The sequence below is a fragment of the Triticum aestivum genome, chromosome 6D (genome assembly GCF_018294505.1).
Source record: "Triticum aestivum cultivar Chinese Spring chromosome 6D, IWGSC CS RefSeq v2.1, whole genome shotgun sequence".
In the NCBI taxonomy this organism is placed as follows: domain Eukaryota; kingdom Viridiplantae; phylum Streptophyta; class Magnoliopsida; order Poales; family Poaceae; genus Triticum; species Triticum aestivum.
This window is the reverse complement of record NC_057811.1, coordinates 93,168,222-93,175,342: the sequence shown is the minus strand read 5'-3', so window position 1 is coordinate 93,175,342 and position 7,121 is coordinate 93,168,222.

Genomic DNA, 7,121 nt, shown 5'->3' with positions numbered 1-7,121 from the left:
ACCTGGAGAATCCAGTGTTGCCTGTATTTTTGGATATCCCGGAGTACCCGTGTGATCATCCTATGGACCGCCACCCAGACTCAAAGGGATCATGAGATTATTCATGCTAGAAACTTCCGTGTGCAGCCACAAGCTATTATGGGCTCTAGCATAGTTGAGTAGGTTACATGACTACTTGAAGAGGTGGGCTAGCAGATGTAGGGGAAAGTAGGTGTAACTGTCCACCCGGAGTAAAGAGTATTGTTCCTGAAAGACTGTGTCTCGGTCATCCGTTTCTCAAACACCATGTAGTGCGAGAAATCAAGCGGAGGCGATCGAGTCTTGTGGGGAAAAGTGCGCAAACCTCTGCAGAGTGTACAATCTAATCATGGTTAGCCGTGTCCCCGGTTATGGACATCTTGAGTATCTAGTTCTTGGATTATCATGTGAATCTGATCATCATGTTACTTAATTTAATTTGATTGGGTTAATCACGTTCTTAATTGGGATTGAGTTGGAGGTACCTTCTCAATGTTTAACAACCACCATGATAGTTAAATAAAATTTATTCCTTTGTGGTAGAGAAAAATTGGCTTTTCACAAAACTGTAACCATAGAGCTTTCCACCAGCCAAATATGCATGTAGTGATAGCATTATTCTGTTCATTACTCTCTATGTGTTACATTGCCAGCATATTCCATGTGCTGACCCGTTTTTGGGCTGCAACGTATCATGTTGCAGACTTTTCAGACGACGAGTAAGGAGCCTTAGGTCGTGGTCTTATACTCCGTGATGCCGTTGGCGTTGATGGACTCACTTTATCTTCCAAGCCTTCCGCTGTTATCGTATTTAGATGGCCTTAAGCCATTTGTTGTAATGAGTTCTCTCTTGAACTATTCGATGTAATAAGTGTGTGATTGCTACTCTATTATAAATCCTTCAAGTACTGTGCGTGTCAGCATTACTGATCCAGGGATGACACTGATGCACAGAGACTAGACTGTTTGAGGTCTAGTCGCTACAAAGATGGTATCAGAGCACACGCTGACTGTAGGACACGACCACTAAGCTAAAGCCCTAGATCACTACTCTCTTCTCATTTCTAACTCCTCTCCTTCTCTTCCACTCTTTTAGGATGGCGGATGCAAGGAACAAGTTCACGCAACCGGATGAGGATACACCTTTTGGACGACACTTGAAGGAAGTTACTAAGTACCTGAACATCGGAATACCGAGCTTCACCGGAACCTACAACGCCACACTACCAAAAGAGGAGCGCTGGATGATTCAAGTTCAAGTTCCAGGAAGGACGTTCATGCCAGTCACTGAGCCCATAGAGTTTTCCTTTGATGCACCAACCTGGAGTCTAGGAAAGAGCATGGCAGCCCACATCACCATGGGACGCATTGGAGAAGTGTACCACAATGATCTCAAGGATACTATCTATCAGATTTGTGGGCGCCGAGACGAGCAATGGGAGATGATCAGCACCAGGAAGGATAGATCTATTGCAGCTTTCATTCAGGAGTTTAACCAGCACATTCGTCGCCAGGAGAACCAGATGTGCGCAGACATGATAGAATTGAAGAAGGAAAAGACAAGGATCATGGAACTGGAGGAAGAACTCAAGGCTACACGCGAGGATTATATGGAGGAAATCATCGCACTAGTGGAGAAGAATGACGACCTGACAAAGAAGCTAGGAGTTTTCATGGGAGACCCAGCACCAGGAGGAGATGATGACGATTCTACTTGCCCGGAGAACTACATCATCATCGACGACACTGACTCGGACCCCAGTGATGATGATTGGGAGGATGAAGCCGGAGCAGATATCATGGAGTCTTCGACTGAGCAATTTTTCTAGAAGACCACCAAATTAGTAGTAGTATTCCACCATGTATATAGTATAGTCCAAGCACTTTGTAACGATAGTTAGATCGATTGTATGCCTTGTTTGAATTGATTGGAGTGATATGATTGTGTTTGTCTCATGTGCATATGGATAGTGTTTTCCCTCTAGACCTCATTCTATCCTATTTTCTCATCTTTTCTAAACCCATCAGATGCCTCCGAGATGCGACACCGGATTTGTTTTCCCACCGGAGATCACTCAGTTGATTCAGCAGCAGAATGCCCTGATGCAAGCGCTAGTTCAGAACCAAGGCAACAACAACAACAACAACAACCCACCACCACACCAGTCAAAAAAAAACAACCCACCACCACCACCTGTTGATCACTTAGCCCGTTTTCTTAGGCTGAATCGGCCGGTGTTCTCTAGTAGCACCGAGTCGATTGTGGCAGATGATTGGCTCCCCAAGGTTGGAAGGGAGCTGACCACTGCAGGATGCACAGATGCGGAGAGAGTGCGTTTTGCCACACACCAGCTTGATGGACCCGCAGCACCATGGTGGGAGAATTACACAGCCACTCACCCCATTGACACCGTCACATGGGACCAATTTTAGCAAGCTTTCCGTACTGCCCACGTTTCAGCAGGAGCTATGGCCATGAAGAAGCGTGAGTTTCGCAACTTACGCCAAGGAGGACGTACCGTTGGCCAGTACGTGGAGGATTTCAGTAAGTTAGCACGTTATGCCCCAGATGACGTTGCTACGGATGCAGCTAAGCAGGAGAAGTTTCTGGAAGGACTGAATCATGAGCTGAGCATGCAGTTGATGGTGGCAACTTTTAACAACTACCAGGAGTTGGTAGATAGAGCTCTCATGATTGAAGGAAGCAGCAGCAGATTGAGAGCCGTAAGAGGAAGTATGGACAAGGAAAGTACAGTACAGGAGCTCACCAGAAGCCTCGTTTTACCCCGAACTCAGGAGGACACCTTCAGCATAACCATGGAGGTCACAATCACAATGGAGGGAGCTCGCACAATCATAGTGGCCCCAAGAATGGCAATGGGAACGGAGGAAGCAACAGACAGAACCGTACCAACCCATCAACCCCAGCCAAGAGGGATCTAAGCCACTTTACTTGTTTCAAGTGCCAGAAGACTGGACATTATGCAACTGAATGTCCGGAAGCTAAGAATAGAAATGGCAATGGAAGCTCAGGGAAGAAGCCGAACCCTTTCAACAGGGGACAGGTGAACCACGTTAATGTGGAGGAGGTTGAAGCACAGCCTGATGCAGTAATAGGTAAGTTTTTGGTTAAGTCATTTACTGCAATCGTTCGTTTTGATACTGGTGCATCGCATTCATACATATCAAGGGGATTTGTGGATAAGTTTAAGTTGCCCACCAAAGTTCTTAGAACACCTATGTTAGTAACCTCGCCAGGAGCAGAGTATATGGCAGGCCAAGGATGTTTTCAGATGCCATTGGCCATAGGTAGGCATCTTTTCCCCTCAGACCTAATAGTTTTGGAGTCGCAAGGTTTGGATGTGATTTTGGGAATGGATTGGCTATCGATGTATGGAGGAAACATCGATTGTGCCAGTAAGACGATTTTTCTTACTATCCCAGAAGGAAGAAGGATTAAGTATGTATCCCGGCATGTGCCGAAGAGGACTCAAGTGAATTCCTTATCAGGAGTTGTACAGGAGGAAGTGCCAGTGGTGAAGGATTTCCCTGACGTATTTCCAGAGGAGTTGCCAGGCATGCCACTAGATAGAGACATCGAGTTTTTGATTGAGCTTTTGCCAGGCACTGGGCCAATATCTAAGAAACCGTACAGGATGCCCGCTAAGGATTTGGAAGAAATTAAGAAGCAGATTAAGGAGTTACTGGATAAAGGATATATTCGCCCAAGTTCGTCACCTTGGGGATCACCCGTACTTCTAGTGGAGAAGAAAGATGGATCGTTGAGGATGGTTGTTGATTATCGTGGATTGAATGAAGTAACAATCAAGAACAAGTACCCACTACCGATGATCAATGATCTGTTTGACCGACTACAAGGAGCTAAAGTATTTTCCAAGATTGATTTGCGATCAGGATACCACCAGTTGAAGATTAGAGAGCAGGATATACCCAAGACAGCTTTTACCACAAGGTATGGGATATATGAGTACAACGTTATGTCATTTGGCCTGACTAACGCACCCGCCTATTTCATGAACATGATGAACAAAGTGTTTATGGAGTTTTTGGATAAGTCCGTCGTAGTGTTCATTGATGATATTCTGGTCTATTCGAAAAATGAAGAAGAGCATAAGGAGCATTTGTGTTTGGTACTTGGAAAGCTCAGAGAACATCGGTTATATGCCAAGTTCAGCAAGTGCGAGTTTTGGTTAAAGGAAGTTGGATTCCTTGGACATGTTATATCCGGAGAAGGAATAGCAGTAGATCCCACCAAGGTTAACACTGTGACAAATTGGGAGTCACCCACGACAGTTGGAGAAATCTGGCGTTTTCTGGGACTCGCAGGATATTACTGGAGATTCATCGAGAATTTCTCGAAGATTGCAAAGCCTATGACGGAATTGTTGAAGAAGGACACCAAATTCAATTGGACTGAGGAATGTGGGGCTAGTTTCCAGGAGTTGAAGAAACGTTTGGTTACAGCGCCAGTGTTGATTTTGCCAGATCAACACAAGGATTATGAAGTATATTGTGACGCTTCTCGTCGAGGACTTGGAGCAGTGCTAATGCAGGAGGGAAGAGTTGTTTCATATGCCTCACGACAGCTTAAACCCCATGAGTTGAATTATGCTACACATGATTTGGAGTTAGCAGCCGTAGTGCATGCGTTGAAGACGTGGAGACATTTTATCATCGGAAACCATTGTGAGGTGTACACGGATCACAAGAGTTTGAAGTGCATTTTCACGCAGAAGGAGTTGAATCTCAGGCAAAGGAGATGGTTGGAGCTCATTAAGGATTATGATATGAGATTGCATTATCACCCAGGGAAGGCTAACGTAGTAGCCGATGCGTTGAGCCGCAAGAGCCATGTCAACACACTCATGACCAGAGAGTTACCCAAGGAGTTAGCAGAGGATCTTCGTGAACTATGTTTGGAAATAGTTCCGAGAGGCTATGTAGCAGCATTGGAGATTCAGTCTACTTTGATGGATAAGATCAGAGAAGCTCAGAAGACAGACAAGGAAATTGCTGAGATAAAGGAAAGGATGAGTAAAGGAAAAGCCAAGGGATTTCGTGAGGATGAGCACGATACCTTATGGTTTGAGGACCGCATTTATGTGCCCAATGATTCGGAGATCAGGAAGTTGATCTTGCAAGAGGCCCATGATTCACCATATTCGATTCACCCAGGAAATACCAAGATGTACCTAGATTTAAGGGACAGTTTCTGGTGGACCGGAATGAAGAAGGATATTGCGGAGTATGTAGCAGTTTGTGATGTATGTCAGAGAGTAAAGGCAGAGCATCAGAAGCCAGCAGGATTGCTACAACCATTGCCGATACCCGAATGGAAATGGGATAAGCTAGGCATGGATTTTATCACAGGATTGCCCAGGACTCGTTCAGGCTATGACTCGATATGGGTTGATGTCGATCGTTTGACGAAGGTAGCTCATTTCATCCCAGTAAAGACCACTTATACCAGTGCTAAGTTGGCAAAGATATAGATGACCAGGATCGTATGTCTGCATGGAGTTCCGAGGACCATTGTATCAGATAGAGGAACCCAGTTTACTTCAAAGTTTTGGAATCAATTGCACGAAACTTTGGGTACCAGGCTAGAGTTCAGTACAGCCTTTCATCCACAGACAGACAGACAGACCGAGAGAGTCAATCAGATTTTGGAGGACATGCTGAGAGCTTGTGCGCTAGATTATGGATCTAGTTGGGATGACAATTTGCCATATGCAGAGTTCTCTTACAACAACAGTTATGAATCCAGTTTGAAGATGGCCCCTTTTGAAGCTCTGTACGGAAGGAGGTGCAGGACACCGTTGTTGTGGGACGAAGTTGGAGACCGCTAGTTGTTTGGACCAGATTTGATTAAAGAGTCTGAACAGAAAGTGAAGTTGATTTGCGATAGGCTCAAGGAAGCCCACTCCAGGCAAAAGATTTATTTGGATTCTAAACGCAAGGAGACAGTTTACAAAGTCGGAGACAGAGTTTATCTTCGAGTATCACCACTTCGAGGAGTGAAGCCCTTTGGAGTTAAGGGAAAGTTAGCGCCATGTTTTGTAGGACCATACAAAGTTTTGGAGCGTATGGGTGAAGTTGCTTACAAGTTGGAATTGCCCGGAGGATTGTCGGGAGTTCACGATGTGATCCAGGTTTCTCAGCTGAAGAAGTGCCACGCAGAGATGGCTGAGATACCACTGAGAGATACAGTGCCACTGGAAGCGATTCATCTGGATAGTGATTTGACCTATGAGGAGAAACCAGTCAAGATTCTCGAATATGCCAGCCGAGTCACCCGCAGCAAGGTTATCAAGTTTTGCAAAGTTCAGTGGAGTCACCATACCGAGGATGAAGCCACCTGGGAGCGAGAGGAAGATCTATGGAAGGACCACTCTCACCTATTTTCTAGCCAACCCGAATCTTGAGGGCGAGATTCATCTTTGGGGGTTAGGTTTGTAACATCCCAACTTTTCAATTTGGAATGTTATACATTAGATCATCATGAATAACATACTTTATTGCATTTTGTTTTGCGATCCTGGAAATTCCACGCAACTCAAGGACCCACGGAGAGAGTTGGGGATTTCGTTATTTTCAAATTTGGGTTTTCTCAAATTTTGAAAATGCGATCATTTGTTTTAATTATTTTTCTCTCCGAAAATATTTCACATCAAAATTTATGAGAGGGGATAAAATGACTTCTCCACAAATAATGAAATATTGGAGGAAAAATATTTAAAAAATTTGATTTTATTTGGATTTTATTTGAATTAGGAAAAATACGCATTTTTCAAAATTGCATTTTAGGCCCAAATAAATGTTCATCTTGTCCGGCTTATTTTTAGAGGATGGGGAAAATTTATTTCGGGATTTTTGGAGTCCGTTTAGTATTTCTTTTCTTACTTTTTCTGCACGTCCGAATTATTTAAAAAATAAAAAAATTCAACCGAGTCTGGGCCATACCCGAGCCGGACTCCTCGGGCCGGCCTTTATAAGCCGCGACCCTGGCGCCCCAGCCCACCCGGGCCGCCCCACGAAACCCTAGCCCCGCCCCGATCCGCGCCGCCGCCGCCGCTGACGCC